Below are 18,594 nucleotides of genomic sequence, written 5' to 3' on the forward strand. Positions count from 1 at the left end.
TGAGATCTCAATATACAGAGACAATAATGATTTTTTGCCTGATATTATCTTTTTATTTTGTTTTTTTATCCTTTTTCTCCTCCTCCTTTTTCTTCTTTTTACAAATATTACATAAAGCTATAATCTATGGCAGTGATGTAGAAACACACAGTTTAACTTAGAAGTACATTAAAAATAAACAAGCATTCCAAATTATTTTCATGTGTAGTAGTATATTTTGTATTTACATGAACTTTGAAAACCATGGAAGATATAACTAAAATCAACAAATAAAATTGGGGGCATAATTATACTAGTACCTATTATGTAGTTCCTGATTTTTTTTACTTTCTACAAAATATTTAATTTGGAATTTAATCTAATATAAATTTTGGCTATAACAGAATTATTCAGATGTCTATCAATACTCCCAATTAGTGTTATTTATACTTGAGAGTCATATATAAAATGTAATGAATTTATATTCTGTAAACTAAAGTTTTACAAAATGTGATATTTGCCAATAAAACAAAACAAAACAAAAACAAAAGGAATCGAAGAACAGTTACTGTTTTTTTATATAAACTGCTGTTTTGGCTTGTCTCCTATTTTTCTGCATTCTATTGATGATCATTTTTCCTATACTACATTGTTCCCTTTCTCCAAATCAGAAGACACACAAGATCATAAAAAATTCACTATGGGTCTTTAGTATATTATTACATCCTTAATTCCTAACCTACAAGGTCAAATCTAAGGAGAAGTAGGTATGGTTTGCTTTCTTTCTATTTAGAGAAAAATATAAGGATTTCTGAGCATGGTATAAAATGAATATCCATAAATACATGCTGATATAAATAAATGATTGAATAAATAATTAAGTTCAGGAGAATAGATGAGTATCATACAGAGAAAGTTCCCAACTAATTATGTATGACTCTCATTCCATTCCCTAAGTGTTGGATTCACATAGTGATTTCCTTCTAAAGAGTATGAAAGAGGTTAGTGGTAGGATGGGGAGGGAAGAACATATTTACAGTAGAGAAACCTGGTCAACACTACCTCAGCTGGTTAACATCATCAGTGATAAGACATGTTTACAGTAGAGATCCTTGATATGTGATGAAATGGCCCTTTATCTCGATGGCCTTTTTCCAAAAAAATATATTCATTGTAAAACCATGGAGAAAATATCAGATAAACCCAAATTGAAGGAAAGTATACAAAATATCTGACCAGTATGCATGTTTTATCAAGATCATTAAATACAAAGAATACCTGAGAAACTGTCACAGTCAGGAGGAATCTAAAGATACACCACTCATAAATGTAACATGGTATCCATGGATGAGATCCTGAGACAAAAAAATACATTAATTAAAAACTCATACAATTCTAACAAAGTGTGAACTTTAGTTAATAATAATATATCAATCTTGGTTAATAATAGGGGAAAATAAATGCAGAACATACAGAAACTCTGTAATATTCCTGAAACTATCATTTTTCTGTAAAGGACCAGATAGTGAATATTTCCAGTTTTACAAGACTATATGGATATTGTTTCAATTATTCAATTCTGTCATTAGCTTGAAAGCAGCCATCGACAACAGCACATAAACAAATGAACATGTCACTTGTTAAAATAAAAATTTATTTATATAAAGCAGTTTCATTTTTAACTTTTTGAGGAATCTCCATACTGTTTTACAAAGTGGCTGCACCAATCTGCATTTCCATCATCAATGCACGAGGGTTCCCTGTCTCCACATCCTTGCAGACACTTATTTGCTAATTTATTGATTATTCTGACAAGTATGAGGTGGTGTCTCATTGTGGTTTCAATTTGCATTTTTCTGACAGAATGAGTCCTAGAGGATATTATGCTAACTGAAACAAGTCAGTCAGAAAAAGACAAATACCATATGACTTCACTTATGTGTGGAACCTAAAGAGCAAAATAAATGAACAAACAAATTTGAAACAGACAGAGGTATAGAGACTAGAGCAGGGGTGGGCAAACTTTTTGATTTGAGGGCCACAATGGGTTCTTAAACTGGACCGGAGGGCCGGAACAAAAGCATGGATGGAGTGTTTGTGTGAACTAATATAAATTCAAAGTAAAGGAGCGGAGGGGAGAGCAAGAGAACCCTCCGCTCTTTCGGCTCCGTGGGCCTGATAGAACAGCCGAACGGGCCGGATCCAGCCCGCGGGCCGTAGTTTGCCCACGGCTGGACTAGAGTGATAGTTGCCAGAGGAGAGGGGGTTTGGGAGACTGGGTGAGAAAGATGAAAGGATTAAGAAGTACAGATTGGTAGTTACAAAATAGAGACCAGGATGTAAAGTACAGCAGAGGGAATATAGTCAATAATCCTATATAATAAAAGCCTAATATGCAAATCGACCAAACAGTGGAAAGACCAGTGGAAAGTCTGACTGATATGATGCGCACTGACCATCAGGGGGCAGATGCTCAATGCAGGAGCTGACCCCAGCCCACAGGCCCCAGGCCAGCCAAGGCAGGTGCCAGTGAGGGCCCCCCGATCACCCTGCCAGTCGCCCCACAAATCGGTCCTGATTGTCGGCCGGGCCTAGTGTACCATTTTCATGCACTGGGCCTCTAGTATTGTAATAACTATGAATGGTGCCAGTTGGGTACTGGAAATATTGAAGGGAACACTTTGTAAGGTATAGGATTGTTTACCTAATAAGCTGTACATCTAAAACGAATATTCAAAATAATATTGAATGTAAACTATAATTAAAAATAAAATTTAAAAAACACCTTATCTAATAAAAGGGTAATATGCAAATTAACCATCACACCGACACAAAGATGATGGCTCCCATAGCCACAAGATGATGGCACCTAGTCCTCTCAGCCCTGCCAAAGTCCCCCAGGTACAGGGGGCGTAGCCGCTGAGAGTGGGCAGCGTGAGCAGCCTGGCAGAATGCATGCTTCATCGCTGCTGATGGGCCTCTGGGCCATGGAGAGCCTCTGGGCAGTGGGCGCGGAGTGGCCAGGCCCTGCAGAGAGCTACTGGTGCACGGATTCATGTGCAGGGCTACTAGTTTATTTATGAAAGAAAATGGAAATGCAGATTTGGCTTAAAGGTTGCAGTTTTCTAGAATCTTCTCTAGAAGGTTCATTTTTCTTCCATTTTTAGAAATGCAGAGATATCCTCTATTTTTAGAGAGCCTAGGAATGCAACAAAAGCTATACACTGAGTGGCCAGATTATTATGATCTCTGTACAGAAAATATGCTGTGGCTGCCCCAGTACATCATATCAGAGGGCATGCAATATTGGCCTGTTCCACTGGTTTGGTGTAGTCAAATTTAATCATTTGGCTAAATTGGTGCCCACCCTTGTTCTCTACTACAATGTCACCATTTCTATTTTTGTAATTAATTAGTATAATTAATTAGTATTTTGTGGTAAGATAATCTGAGAATATTATCTATACCTCTGTATTTAGCATCCATTGACCATTTAGCCTGAATTGTTCACCACTAAAACGGTTGCAGATTCTATCAATGCTTTCCATTTCTATCATCCTTAACTTTATTAAATGGCATTACATTTATATAACTTTTTTTCTCCCACCCATTTATTCATTCTTATCAATATGAACTCATAGATTTCTACTTAATTTAAAAGCCACAATATATCATATCATAATTTATTTTGATACTCAAATTATCTCAAATTTGGCCAGTAGGAGTCCCTTCAAACAGCCCCTTTGTCTTTTTTATATCCCCCTATCATCTTTGGAGAACTTCTTTATTTTAGGGCTCCTCATGCATTTTCCTTGCCTCAGCCCTGATATCAACTATTTTTTCCAAAAAAATCAAGTTTCTTTTAGTGGAGGATAACATTAGAAAATAAGACCTGGGTACTTTGTGTGCTCATTGTCATTGCTTCTAAGCCTTCCTAATGGACAGCTACACATTCTCTGTTTCTCAATAAGTATTCTGTTACTCATAAATATTTGATAAATGAAGGAATGAATGTTGAGTCACATACATATGCACATTTTTGCATTATCAAGAGTTTAAAAAATAAATTCTTTACTTATCAATGAAAATTTTATTTTTTCATTTATATCAACTCTTGAAATCATTTAGAATTAATTTTAACTAAATTATTCAGTAGTTTTGTCTAAATCTCCAAAAATCAAGGCAAAAGTTGTATATAAAAGGAAAGATGTATTGTACACATTTTAGAACAACTACTCAAGAAAAATATTAAACTAGTGATTATTTTAGGGAGGTCTATGAAAAGGAATTCCTTATTCATGTTACTTTTAAACTAAAAGTTTAAGCTTTAGAGAGGCTGAGATTATGATTCATGTTTTTAATTCTGGGATGCAGGCTTAAGGAGCAGTCTCTTTGTGGGACCTGTTTGTTTTCAATACAGACAAATAAAATAAAATAATATAAAATACATAAAAAGATCTATTGTAAAATACAATGTTTTTTTTGAAGCATCATTGGTATGTTCTCACTTCTGCTACAATTAATGGGACAAAGATATCAAGGCCCAAGTCATTGGGCAAAAACATATACTTTTTTCATAGGCAAAGTGGCAGACGGTGAATATTTGCAGCATTCATATAATCAACTTCCATGGTTTTCTCTTACCTTTTACAGCATCTCATAATCAGGACTGCTGAAAATTTTCAGGAAAAAAAAAAGCATTATCAAGAGTTCAAGCACTTCCCAGTTTTACCTATTCTTAACCCCCTGTCACACCTGAAACTCAGTAAATTATTTATTTCTTCTTATAAATATTATGAATTCATCACATAGTACTGATGTGATTAAGTCCTGTGGGATTCCCATTGTTTGTTCAAAGTATCAGAACATTTGAGACTCCTGGGTCATGGAGAAAACATTATGTTGATCCACATCTTAAAGATCATTCACAGTACATACTGCCAAAGATAGTATAGCTATGAGAAATTAGAAATCTATACTTTGAATTATCTTGTCCTTAGGTTCAGTCTTGTCAGAGCAATGATAGTGTTGATGAAAAATAGTGATGTGATACCCTCCCTCAGAAACTCATAGTCATGTGCTATGTATAATTCATTTTTATACTAAAGCATGTCTTTCTATTTATTTCAATTGTGATTTGTCTCTATATTCTACACGAATAGTCAAACTTACGTAATATATATGTCTATGCCTACATATACAAGTTCTGCAAAATTTGTAAAATCGATTCTAAGAAAAAAAATAAAAAATAATATATATATATATGTGTGTGTGTGTGTGTGTGTGTATATATATAAACCTAATCAACCGTTATGATGGAACGACCAGTTGCTATGATGTGCATTGACCACCAGGGGGCAGATGCTCAATGCAGGAGCTGCCTGCTGGTGGTCAGTGCGCTCACAGCGGAAGTGCCGCTCAGCCAGAAGCCGGGCTCACAGCTGGCGAGTGCAGCGGTGGTGGTGGGAGCCTCTCCTGCCTCCACTGCAGGGGTAAGGAGCGAGTGGCGAGCGGTTAGGAACACTGAGCATGGAGAGCGAGCCCAGCTTGGGCTCCTCCGTGGCCCCTTGCCACTCCACGCACTGCTACATTTCCTGAGGGGTCCCAGATTGCGAGAGGGCACAGTCTAGGCTGAGGGACCCCAACAGGTGCACAAACCTGTCACTGGGCCTCTAGTTCATTTATAAAATATATCTCTACATAAACATATTTAAAATGTTTCATTAATCATATAAACAATTATTTAAAAAAATAATAATTAGGTGGTCTGAGCGCGCCCGATAGCGGGCAGGGTGCATGAGCGCGGGGAGGGAGAGTCGGCCGCCCCCTGTGCATGAATGGGGTGCGCGCCTCGCGGAAAGTCCCCAGCAAATCTCTTTTCATTAAAGCATGGAATAAAGAAAACAACAAAGAAGTTCAGCGAATGCTCTGGTCTCATCTGAAATTCTACAGTTTTCCTAGCTTCTTCGGATACAGCCATCCTGTGGCCGCTTCCCGCAGGCTGCTCTGTCATGGCATTCTCTCAGACCACCCACCCCGGAGTGCAAACAAATTTCAAGCATTCTGACTACTGCTTACTACTGAATGTTCAGTTGATGAAATTGAAGGTCTTCCACTCACTCAGAAAAAAGAAATCCAGAAGAAGCTGAACCACGTGCTTCTGAACTGCTGTGGATGGCCCTGGCTCTCTTGACCACACTCCCCAGTAGGATGTCACTGAGATCCCTCAAATGGAGCTTCCTGCTGCTGTCACTCCTGAGCTTCCTTGTGATTTGGTACCCCAGCCTGCTCCAGTATAATGTGATAGAGCAGGTAAACTGGATGTACTCCTATGAGTATGAGCCCATTTACAGGCAAGATTTTCGCTTCACTCTTCAAGAGCATTCAAACTGCTCTCATCAAAACCCATTTATTGTCATCCTGGTGACCTCACACCCCTCCGATGTGAAAGCCAGACAGGCCATTAGAGTTACTTGGGGTGAAAAAAAGTCTTGGTGGGGACATGAGGTTCTTAATTTTTCTTACTAGGCCAACAGGCTGAAAGGGAAGACAAAGTGTTATCATTGTCCCTACAGGATGAGAACCTTCTCTACGGTGACATAATATGACAAGATTTTTTTAGACACATATAATAACCTGCCCTTGAAAACAATTATGGCATTCAGGTGGGTCAATGAGTTTTGCCCCAATGCCAAGTACATCATGAAAACAGACACTGATGTCTTTATCAATACTGGCAATTTAGTAAAGTATCTTTTAAATTTAAACCAGTCAGAGAAGTTTTTCACCGGTTATCCTCTAATTGATAATTATTCCTATAGAGGATTTTACCAAAAAGCCCATATTTCATATCAGGAGTATCCCTTCAAGGTGTTCCCTCCCTACTGCAGTGGGTTTGATTATGTGATGTCCAGAGACTTGGTGCCAAAAATCTATGAGATGATGAGTCACGTAAAACCCATCAAGTTTGAAGATGTTTATGTTGGGATCTGTTTGAATTTATTGAAAGTGGACATTCATATTTCCAGAAGACACAAACCTTTTCTTTTTGTATAGGATTCATTTGGATGTCTGTCAACTCAGACGTGTGATTGCAGCCCATGGCTTTTCTTCCAAGGAAATCATCACATTTTGGTAGGTTATGCTAAGGAACACCACATGCCATTATTAATTTAATGTTCTACTCAAAACTTAGAAAAGGACAGGACACTTTGTGGGAAGCATCAGAGTTGGCACTGTAATGGAACATTCATGAGAAAGTCACTGTGTTGGCTTGCTCTGAACTGAAATTCATGACGAACCCATAGACCTGAAACTACAGGCTTGCATTTTACTTGTGTTATATTTTGACAGAAATCAAATCAGGCCCTTAAAGATGATATTGAGAGGAATTAAACAAAGTCTTTTGTTAATAACAGGACCAAACAATTGGAATATATCATTCTGTAGACTAGCACTTCTTAAAGGGAAAGTGGAGCTCTATTTACTGAATAGTCTAGTCAGTTAATGATTTTGTGTATTTTATGTGGATTACCAATTTTAAAAATATATAAAAAAAAAAAACTTAGAGTTATACCAAACTATTATCTGTCTTTGGTCATTAAGCAGGTACCAGAAGATGTTGCAGTATATCAGAGTTATCAATTATTATTTAATATTGCTTAGACATTTTTGAGTGTTTAAATGTTATGTTTTTAATAATACTGTATAAACAGAATAGTGAATCACCCTTTACATTTGAACTCTTTTCTAGTTACTTCACTAATGAGTTATTGATAACTCCATTAATGTAAAGTCATTGGTCATTATTGTGTATCAATAATCTCTTTAACTTTGATAAATATTTTATTATGGTAATATAGAGAAGAATGAAAGGAAGAAAATCTAAATTTTTGTCTTGTTTTTAAAAATATAATCCCCAGTGATTTAAGATGTCACTTCATCGGTCTCATTTTCTATCTGGGAATTAGGATTAATATAGAATGCCAGGAAGTATGTTTCCTTTGGGAAAGGACTCTAAAGGCAAAAAAGAAAAGAATCTGATGGTCAGAATACATTGAAAGGAATGTTGTATTCTGGTACTTGAATTGGAAAGAGAAGACTAAAGATTTGAGTTACATTATTAATCTACATGTGTTTTCTCATTAGCAATCAGTTTGAGAATAAAGAGGGGAAAAAAAAATAATGCTGCTCTATTGTTATTAGTTTCTCATCAAGAGGAAGCCCTAATGTGTTGTCTAAAATCAAAGCTGATTTTCATGTCATGTAGAAGTATATATATATACTAGAGGCCCGGTGCATGAAATTCGTGCTGGGGGTGTGTGTCCCTCAGCCCAGCCTGCACCCTCTCCAATCTGGGATCCCTTGAGGGATGTCTGACCGCCCTCTCACAATCCAGGACTGTTGGCTCCCAACCACTCGCCTGCCTCTGCCTGATTGCCCTTAAATGCTTCTGTCTGCCAACCTAATCACCCCCTAACCACTCCCCTGCCAGCCTGATTGACACCTAACTGCTCCCTGGTCAGCCCAATTGCCCCTAACTGCCCTCCCCTGCTGGCCTGGTCACCCCCAACTGTCCTTCCCTGCAGGCCTGGTTGCCCCCAACTGCCCTTCCCTGCTGGCCCAGTCACCCCTAACTGCCCTCCCTGCTGGCCTGTCCCCCCCCAACTGCCCTCCCCTGCAGGCCTGGTCCCCCCCAACTGTCCTTCCCTGCAGGCCTGGTTGCCCCCAACTGCCCTTCCCTGATGGCCCAGTCACCCCTAACTGCCCTCTCCTGCTGGCCCAGTCACCCCTAACTGCCCTCCCCTGCAGGCCTGGTCCCCCCCAACTGCCCTCCCCTGCAGGCCTGTGTCCCCCCCCCAACTGTCCTCCCCTGCAAGCCTGGTCCCTACCCCAAAACTGCCCTCCCTTGCTGGCCTGGTCACCTCCAACTGCCCACAACTGCCCTCCCCTGCCAGCATTCTTGTGGCAGCCATCTTGTGTCCACATGGGGGCAGCCATCTTTGACCACATGGGGGCGGCCATCTTGTGTCTTGAGTGATGGTCAATTTGCATATTACTCTTTTATTAGATAGGTTATTTTTTATGGAAGCAGTGATGTCTCTTTTGTTGGGTCTGTAACTAGTAGATTAAAGAGGAACACTTCTTGCCCATATTCTTGGGATTGTGCAATTTCCTATTATGACTGACATGGGACAATTGATTCCTTTTTTCTGGATTACATTTTGGCAAGTGATCAAATCCTTTGGCAGAAAATATAAACTTGAAAGTACGTAGTTAGCTCTTGTAATACACAAATATTTGTAATTCTTCTATAAGAACAGATTTCAATTAGAACTATTATAATTTGTGATTCTCTATAACAAGGCTATTTCCATTTCCCTGGTCTCAGACCTGATTCAGTCATAATAAAATCAATTCAGTGAAAAAAAAATAATAATAATTAGTGTTTCTTAGGGTGTTCCCTCCAAAACATGGGACAAGTGTTGGATATCACTAGTTACCCCTCCAGACTCCTTCTCCAACTTTTTCCATCCTGTTCTGTGCCCAGGGGGATAATGTGTATGGATTCTATTAGCGGGATTCTAAGTCATGCAGTAGTCTCAGGCAGGAGACTTGGGGGAAGAAGAAAATGAAGTCAAGTTGATTATTTCCCTGGCTCTTTCCCATGAAATCAAGTTAGGTGGACTGAATACTCCAGTCAAATTAACTGAAAGCATCTTAACACTTAATTTCTTTGTTTTCATTATAATACACTTTCTTCAGCTATATCTAGTGACTGTAAAGCTATATTCCTTTATTACAATTTTTCTAGAACATAAATCTCCAATCTCCTGCATGGGACAGATATAGGGTCATGCTGAGAGCCTGATGATGATTATCTGGTTGACAAGGTATGTAGGTAGCAAACTAGTAATACTTTTTGTGTTGTTTTTCAGACTAATAGGTAAAGGTATCTAATTGCCTCCAGTTGTTTTGCCTTCCTGTAATTCTGCAGCCCAACATTCAGATTGTTTCTTGGTTTCTTATCTGAAGGAGACTTCATGAAAAAAAAAATCATAATCTAGAATTTTTCATGGGATTCAAAGAAAGTATCTGTATGAGATGTTCCCAGAGGATGCTAATATGAAATATTCACATCTTCATATTTTGTTGAATGAGAGGTTTCAAATTCCATTATTATACAGGTAGATATTATACAGATTGATAAACTCAAAGATTTTAAAAACTTTGTTCTTTCTCAACATCGTGATTTCAGGGTCTAGAGTCCAAAAGAAACTACATCATAGAAAGCATTTCGGGGATATGAAAAATGGCAGAGTAAGTGGATGCTGCACGGACATGCTCCCAGGAACAAACTGGGGTTACAACTAAATACAGAAAAAACTCCTGAATAATCAACGGAAAACTTACAGGAGAGAACCCTCATATCCAAGAACCAAAAGTGAAGACCGCAAGAGACTGATTTATTTTGTATATTGAAAAAATAAATAAATAAAAAAGAAAGTATTTTGGTTATATGGAAAATAACAATATTCTCAAGCCAGTTTTTCTATTTTGAATCAGGCATTTTTACCACAGCCACCAGGTAACTAAGAAAGGTGATATACAGATCTACCTCTGGACGGCGGTAGATGCATAATTTAAGATGTAGAATGTGCTCCACCTTTTTTGGCTGCATGTTTTCCCTTGTGCTCCTATATGGGGAGCGTGCCCTTGCCTGTCTAACTTGCCCACACAGTTCTAGAGGTACACATAAACCGCCTTTAAGGAAGGAAGTCTAATAGGAGCACTGGAGCCATGAGACACTTGGCTTTTATAGCTGAAATCAGAAGCAAAAACAAAAGTAAATGTAAAGAGCCTTCATTTACTATACATCATCACCTCATAGCAGTTAATTCTGGATGCTTTCTATGGCTCTTTGTTTCATTCTATTTCCTCCCACACGTGACAGCAAAGGGCCTTCTTTTAAGCCCTTAATGTTTAAAACAACAGACTGAACAGCTTAATCATTAACTTGATACTGCTCTACAGACTTTATCTTTTGATTTCTTAATGCATAACACAGATTATCTTGGTTGGCAGAAACAACCTACGAAGTGAAAGTTCCATTAACCAGTTACTGTAGAAAGAAAACCTGGACTTCCAGCTCCTCGAGACAAGTACCTGGGTAAGTGATTTATCAACTCTGTCTTTAAAGTGCCCATATTCTATATAAAACTAAACTCAACATTTGAAAAATTAGAGAATGAGAACTGGAAAATTCTACTATGGATGTTTTACCTTATAAAGAGAAAACATTGTTTCGGAATTATTAGGCCCAGATTTCCTATCATAAATGAATAGGATTGCTTTTCATATTTAAAATTGTGCTGAAGTAGTTTGCTCTACTAATTTTAAGTTTGAAAACCTAAACATAATTGTCAAAGCTATTAGTCTTCTACCTTCTCAGTATTTCTATTTAACTTAAAGGAATATTCTTGTATGATCCTCTGCTAGGATGCATAAAAATTCTGTGTATGGGGACATGAAAATCAAATCTTACCAAAAATAGTTTTCAGATTCCCAAAGACAATGTATCCTTCAGCTGCTAGATAAATGCATTTTCCACCAATGACTGCTTTATTTCATATTTCAAAAATATATGGAATATTTTTCATGACAATATGTACTTCATCTTTTATCATTAAGTCACAGAACTACTACAGTGATAATGTGTTCTTGACATTCTGAAAACTGATTAAATATATTTTATTGATTTTTTACAGAAAGGAAGGGAGAGGGATAGAGTTAGAAACATCAATGAGAGAGAAACATTGATCAGCTGCCTCCTGCACACCCCCTACTGAGGATGTGCCTGCAACCAAGGTACATGCCCTTGACCGGAATTGAACCTGGGACCTTTCAGTCCACAAGCCGACGCTCTATCCACTGAGCCAAACTGGTCAGGGCTCAATATATTTTTATATCCAAATATTTTAAATTAAAGTTCTGGTAAGTCAATATTTGGGCTAATGCTTGTGACCAGTCAATATACTTTTTTTTCAATGAATAAATGCTTCACTATTACTATTCTTTAAAAAAAAAATCTAAATATTTTTCTCAGATACATAAAAATTCAAGTCTTTGAAATTCATAAACCAATCTGCTGAAATGTTCCAAAATTATGTTTTTATTCTTAACTAGAGGCCCGATGCACGAAATTCGTGCAAGAGTAGGCCTTCCTTCCCCTGGCTGCCGACACTGGCTTCCATCTGGCACCCGGGATTCGGGCTTCTCTTGCAGCCCCACTTCATCTGGAAGGATGTCCGGTCTAATTAGCATATTATGCTTTTATTATTATAGATGGTATATAGATTTGTATAAAGCTGTATGGAACTTTAAAATCATTACATCCTCAAATCCAGAAAATATATCGTTGAAGCCTTATACTGTCATATGATATCTAAATTTCTAAATAAACTAAAAGAAGTGTTTATGCAATTAAAAATAGTTCATTTTTGGCTCATCAGTCTCATTTAGTATTTCATGATGGCCCAAAGAAGTTAGAGGATGTTCTCAACATCAATTCCATTCTTTGTTCTCCATGGAATATTAGCAAAGTTTTATCTTTGTTGATTGCATCTAAGAGCAATGTCTTCTTTTGTTCTGAAACTTGGTACAAATAACCATGAAAGCCTTTTATACTGATTTCAAAAGTCGATAGGAGGTAGCTTTCAAAAGTCTTTATAAATTTGCAGAGCATTTGCCTGGACCTGTGGCCAGGTGGCAAAGGACTTATGACAAGGCAGATTCTAAAATGTTCCTGTCTAAGATACACTAGTGAGTTGAAGCAAGTAGTTATCTATTTCTATGAAGAATTGCAGGGCAGCTTTATTAAGCTTCACAGTGTAAACCTCTCACTCCATCTCATCTCACCACATTCTGAAAACAGATTTTAAATAGTAAGAAAAGTGGATATAACATTAACATTGCATAGAGAAGAGAAACTCATTGTTAGGGAAAAGGTGTGGTGATAAAAGATCTAACATTGTCCAGTTGATTTTCATTAGGTCTGATTCAGCTCACCATGGATCACTTTGCTGTTGGAAACATGGGATTAAAATGAACCCTAACTCTAGTCTTCTCAATGAGGCAGAAATTAGCAATGCTTTTAGCTTACATAAATACCATTATTTCTCAAAGACACCGCATTTTGTCTACTGTCCTCATAAGAAATTGCTATAAAAGTTACTGTACTCATGGAAGGTAAAGATGGGCGAAGAAGAAAGAAACCTATTTTAAAGAGAATAATGAGCCTTGCTGGTCTGGCTCAGTGGTTGAGCATCAACCTATGAACCAGGAAGTCATGGTTCAATTCCCAGTCGGGGCACATGCCCAGTTTGCAGGCTCAATTCCCAGTGTGGAGAGTGCAAGAAGCAGCTGATCAATGATTGATGTTTCTCTCATCATTGATGTTTCTACCTCGCTTGCTTTCTCCCTCTCCTTCCCTCTCTGAAATCAATATATATACCTCTGGATAAATAAATACACTTATAAATGTGTACATATATATGTATTTGAGTTGAGAAACAGATACATATATAGGTTAAAAAAAGGTAACAATGTTATTGTCTCATAAGACAGAATCAAAACAAAAAGAGTTAAGTGGTAGAAAAGTGAATCTATAGTAATAAATATTATAATGCATAATAAATACAAAACAGTTAAAATTTTATGCTTCAAATAGTATATTTTCAAAGTAAAAATAAAATCTCATATACAGTATGTTAAAAAAATTGGGAGAAATTAGTAGAAACATGCAGAGGAAGATCTCACACAATAATAATTTATTCAATAGATTAAATTTAAAAAGATTTTAAAGATTTAAAAGTATATTGATATTGACAAGCCCACAGCCAATATCATACTCAATGGGGAAAAATTAAGTTTCCTTTAAGATTAGGAATAAAAAAAGGATGTCTGCTTTATTCACTCTGATTTGACATTGTCCTGGAAGTCCTAGCCACAGCAATCAGATAAGAAGAATAAATAAAAACCATCCAATGTGGAAAGCAGTATGGAGTTCACTAAAAAAATTAAAAATGAAACTTCCTTATGAACCAGAGGTTCCATTTCTGGAAATACATTTAAAGTAACCCAGAACACTAATTTGAAAGAATATATGCACACCTATGTTCATAGCAACATTATTTACAAGAATAAAAATTTGGAAGCAGCCAGAGTGCCCATCAGTAGATGAGTGGATAAAAAAAGCTGTGGTACATTTATGCAATGGAACACTATTCAGCCATAAAAAGGAAGGAAATCTTACTTTTTGTGACTGCATGGATTTCCTGGAGATTATTATGCTAAATGAAATAAACCAGCCAGAAAAATAGAAATACCATATGATTTTACTTATATGAGGAATCTAATGAACAAAATAAACTAATGAACAAAATAGAAACAGACGCATAGATATAGAAAACAGACTGATAGTTATTAGAGAGGAGGAGGTATGGGGGATTGGGTGAAAAAATGGAAGGGATTAAGCAAAAAAAAGAAAAAGCTCTTAAACACAGACAACAGTATGGTGATTACCAGAGGGAAAGGGGGTTGGGGAGCTAGAAGAAGCTAAAGGGAGAAAAATGGTTACAGAAGGACACTTGAGTTTGGGTGGTAAACACACAATACAATATACAGATGATGTATTGAAGAATTGTACACCTAAAACCTATATTTATAAACAAATAAAGTTCAAAATACCCACATATACAAACACACACATACACAATTATGTTTTTAATGTTGATACATGTTTATTGTCTTATTTCTAACATATATGGCATGTAGGCAGACAAATAAGCCAGACCTATTATAAAGCAGAGTTGCTTATACTTTTAGGAACTGATATGTCTTTCATTGCTATGGTACTGGGAAGCTGTTTTCTGGATTTTTAAAAAAATATGTTTTTATACATTTCAGAGAGAGGAAGGGAGAGGGAATGCGAGAAAGAAACATTGATGATGACAGAGAATCATTGATTGGCTGCCACCTGCATGCCTCCTAATGGAAATTGAGCCCACAACCTGGGCATGTGCCCTGACTGGAAATTGAACAGTGACCTCCTGGTTCATAGGTTGATGGCAACCATTAAGCCACACTGGCTGGGCTGTTTTCTGGATTTTATTAGGCCCTTGGGACCCCAAATTAACTCTTAACCAAAAATACCTATGTTAAAAGACACTAACAATAAAATACTGCCTAATAGCACATGGCATCCAGTACTTCCTGACTATGTAAAATTAAGTGTCTGAGGACATCAAAGAACAGGGTATATTTAACATTAGAATTTCTGTAAGATGGAGGAGATAGGAGCAATTATCTCCTTTTAAAGGCTAAAGTTCCCAAGCACTTATAGGACTAATGACTTGCTCAAGAGTGATTACAAGGCAGAGATTAGATATAAAAACCTAGACTCATTATCTCCTTTTGTGTGGGACTGAGTGAAGGATAGTCAATGGTTCTCTAGGTGAAGATAATGCATTTTTCTTCTGCTTTGAGGCAGTGTTGACCTTAAAAAAGAGCACAAACTCTTAGGTTAGGATGGCATGAATGGAGATAATATTATACTTTTAGTAATCCTTAAGCAATTTTTACATGCCAGACAGCATGCTGCATCTTTGTACACATTAAATCATTTCTTTATGAGATTATAACAATGACAATAACATTGACAATGATTCTATGAATTGGATACTGATAAAATGTTGGCAAGATCTAGATTTTTGCTGCTAAGTTCTAGATTTTTCTAGCAGTGGTCTTTTCCAGCAACAAAGCTAAATGCTTTCACCGTCAGGTGTATTACATCACAGAATTTGAAACCTGATTTTAGCATAGGTTTGTAGTTGGGCAAGTTGCATAAGCCCTGATGATTCCTAATGATAATATAAATCAAAGCTATTATTATAGCTAGAAGTGGAAATTATAATGCCTATAAGTGCTCAATAAATATTAACCTTCTTCATAGCCTTTGCCTTAATATTGCTCCATGTTGCTTTAGCCAACTGAATTTGATTATGATATAAATTAATATTGTTTGTAAGATGTAGTGTGTGGGAAAAGAACATGGCCTCATTTCTAGGTATTCAGGAACAAACAAAATGAAACAGTCAAAAGCCAAGTAATTGAATCAATTATTTTAGAGATAAACTACCACAGGTCTGTGAAAAGTACATAATAACATTTTATTACTTTTGAATTTTTATTAATGAGAAGCTTTTGTAAATGTCTACTTTAAGTTTTTATAAAAGTGAAGCAGTATCCTAAAGGGATCTTTCAGCAATAAAGGAATGTTCTGTTCAACTGCTCATTCTTTTCTTGTTTCTTCTGTTGTGACTTAAAAATATAGTTTAGTAATCAAAGCATATCAATTTCACTTAAAATTGTATGATGTTACAGATGAAACAAACTAGGGTGAACATCTTGTACATTTTTCCGTATTATTTATTTGTTTGTTTATTTTTAAAATATTTTTATTGATTTCAGAAAGAGAGGGAGAGAGAGGCAGAAATATAAATGATGAGAGAGAATCATTGATTGGCTACCTCCTGCATGCCCCACACTGGAGATCCAGCCTGCAATCTGGTTGAGTGCCCTAACCAGGAATCGAACCTGGTCAATACTCAACCACTGAGACACACCGGCTGAGCATCCCATATTTTTTGGATAGGTAAAATATGGCTCAGAAATATGAGATAAGTTGCTCAGAGTCATACTGCTAGTGTGTGGAAAAGCTGGACTCAAAAGTCTCTCTTCAGGTTCCCAATGCTGTACTTAGAAGAACCCCACAAATATAGCATTCCTATTGTTAAAATATATTCACTTTTACATAAAAGAAGCCAATAAAATCCATTCTCTTTAGGTAAAGAATCTGTTAAATATCAAAATACCACTTTCTAGGAGAATAATGTTGTATCAGTTTAATATTCAATTTTTCTTAATGATTAAGGCACATCATACCTTTAGGTATAATAATATTTCATTATTTTAACTCACCAATAGGCATAAGAATCCATAATTTCATTCAAGTAAACATGGACTAGCATTTATTTTAACAGCATAAAGGATATTAAATTGTGTCCAAAGTCTCACAGTTATCCTCTAGAGGAAGTTATGTTTCAAGGGACATCTTCAGAGAAGTAAACAAAAGATGCCTAAGGGACATGATCAGCTTCTGCAACATTTCCTGAATTTTTACCAACTCAATTTCTCTCACATAGTGTTATATGCCACTTAAGACTCTCATCCTTTTAATGATTTTTTTGGCTCTAATTCTTGAGGATATTCATTTAAAGCTCTCAGGAGTTTAAAGGTAAGTTCAATTTGACTGCATTTCTTCCACGAATATATTTGGGTGTTTTAGGAATCATAATGCTAATTTAAGATATTGAACTCATGCAAAATTTGAATTGTTCCTCTTCAAGGGATGAACTAAAAAAACAGATATTGGCAAAAACACAGATATTCCAAAAATTACCAAATACTGTACATAAATTAAAATATTTTATTATACAATTTTCAAACATAAAACAATGTTAAAAATGTACATTTGTCCCTTTAGAAATTGTTCCAGATAAAATTGTGTATCATCATCTAAAATATATGGATATTGAATGAAAAATATTAATAAAACAAATCATTAGTGTGAATCAGGTTTTATAAAAGTGCTTTTATATGCACTATAGTAGATTAAACCTCCATATATTTATAAAGCACCTTAATGTATGCAATATTTAGCAAAAAGAAATACTGCTTATATTTTCTACTTAGAATATTCTTTGTATCTCTAATTAACCAAACTTCATGGTTAAAATCAAATCACACCAACCTGTGCTACAGATCTGATGATCACCTTACCATAATTTGGTATTTCTCTTACGTTGCCTTGTGTTGAAATTTGTCGTTTCAGTGATTATATTTAGAAGAAAGTATAGGAAAGTAATTATTATTGGTGATTCTGTTGTCAGACTATCTAGGTTCAAAACCAGTCCTGCCACTTACTGACAGTGTGACCTGGGTAAGTTACTTAAGCTTTCTCTATGTTAATTTCCCTCTTGGTAAATGGGGATAATAGATTGTGTGTGTGTGGTCGGGAGCAGGGGGGGGGGGGGGGGGAGGGGGCGTGCATGTGTATGAGAGTGTGTATGTATTTTGAAAAATGATTTGGAATGTAAACTTCTTGTTGATTGGGTCTACTGATACTTCCCAGTATATCTCAAAGTGTTAGGTTGCTAATCAAAATTATGATAACATAAAATAACTCAATCCCTGACTATTCCAGCTAGAGTATTAGGGAAGCTTCATTTCATTTCAATACACATTCATTAACCTTAATAAAGTCAAGTCCTCCTGGAAAAAAAAGAATCTAAGTTCTAATAATAAAAAAAAAAGACATTTTAAACTGATAAGACACTAAAAATGTATAAAATAACATCAGTATATTCAAGATATGGAAAGGGAGTAAAGAGAATACTTTTTTAGGTTTCCAGGTAGGCTTTTCAGAGGTTGTGCAATTCATACAAGATTTTGAGAATGAACAGAAGTTTTCCAGGTAGATAAGAAAAGTAAGAG

The 18,594-nt window shown here is 36.3% G+C and overlaps 1 protein-coding gene and 1 pseudogene across 4 annotated transcripts in view; both read left to right on the forward strand.

The window, feature by feature from the left end:
- Positions 1 to 6,138: 6,138 nt before the first annotated feature.
- On the forward strand, positions 6,139 to 7,150 carry LOC308246353 (UDP-GalNAc:beta-1,3-N-acetylgalactosaminyltransferase 1-like; annotated as a pseudogene). The gene has a single exon. The product of its transcript is annotated as a UDP-GalNAc:beta-1,3-N-acetylgalactosaminyltransferase 1-like (transcript).
- Positions 7,151 to 11,036: 3,886 nt separating this feature from the next.
- The window catches only part of LOC308246335 (sulfotransferase 1 family member D1), a 34,492-nt gene continuing 26,934 nt past the window's right edge, over positions 11,037 to 18,594 (forward strand). Inside the window, exons 1-2 of one of the 3 annotated variants that reach the window (XM_080664510.1) lie at positions 11,037 to 11,149; positions 17,933 to 18,040. The gene's annotated coding sequence lies outside the window, so the exon portion shown is untranslated. The remainder of the gene's footprint in view (positions 11,150 to 17,932; positions 18,041 to 18,594) is intronic. The other 2 variants (XM_080664509.1, XM_080664511.1) reach the window with 2 other exon arrangements.

The sequence above is a fragment of the Plecotus auritus genome, assembly GCF_963455305.1.
Source record: "Plecotus auritus genome assembly, chromosome: 1".
Lineage (NCBI taxonomy): Eukaryota > Metazoa > Chordata > Mammalia > Chiroptera > Vespertilionidae > Plecotus > Plecotus auritus.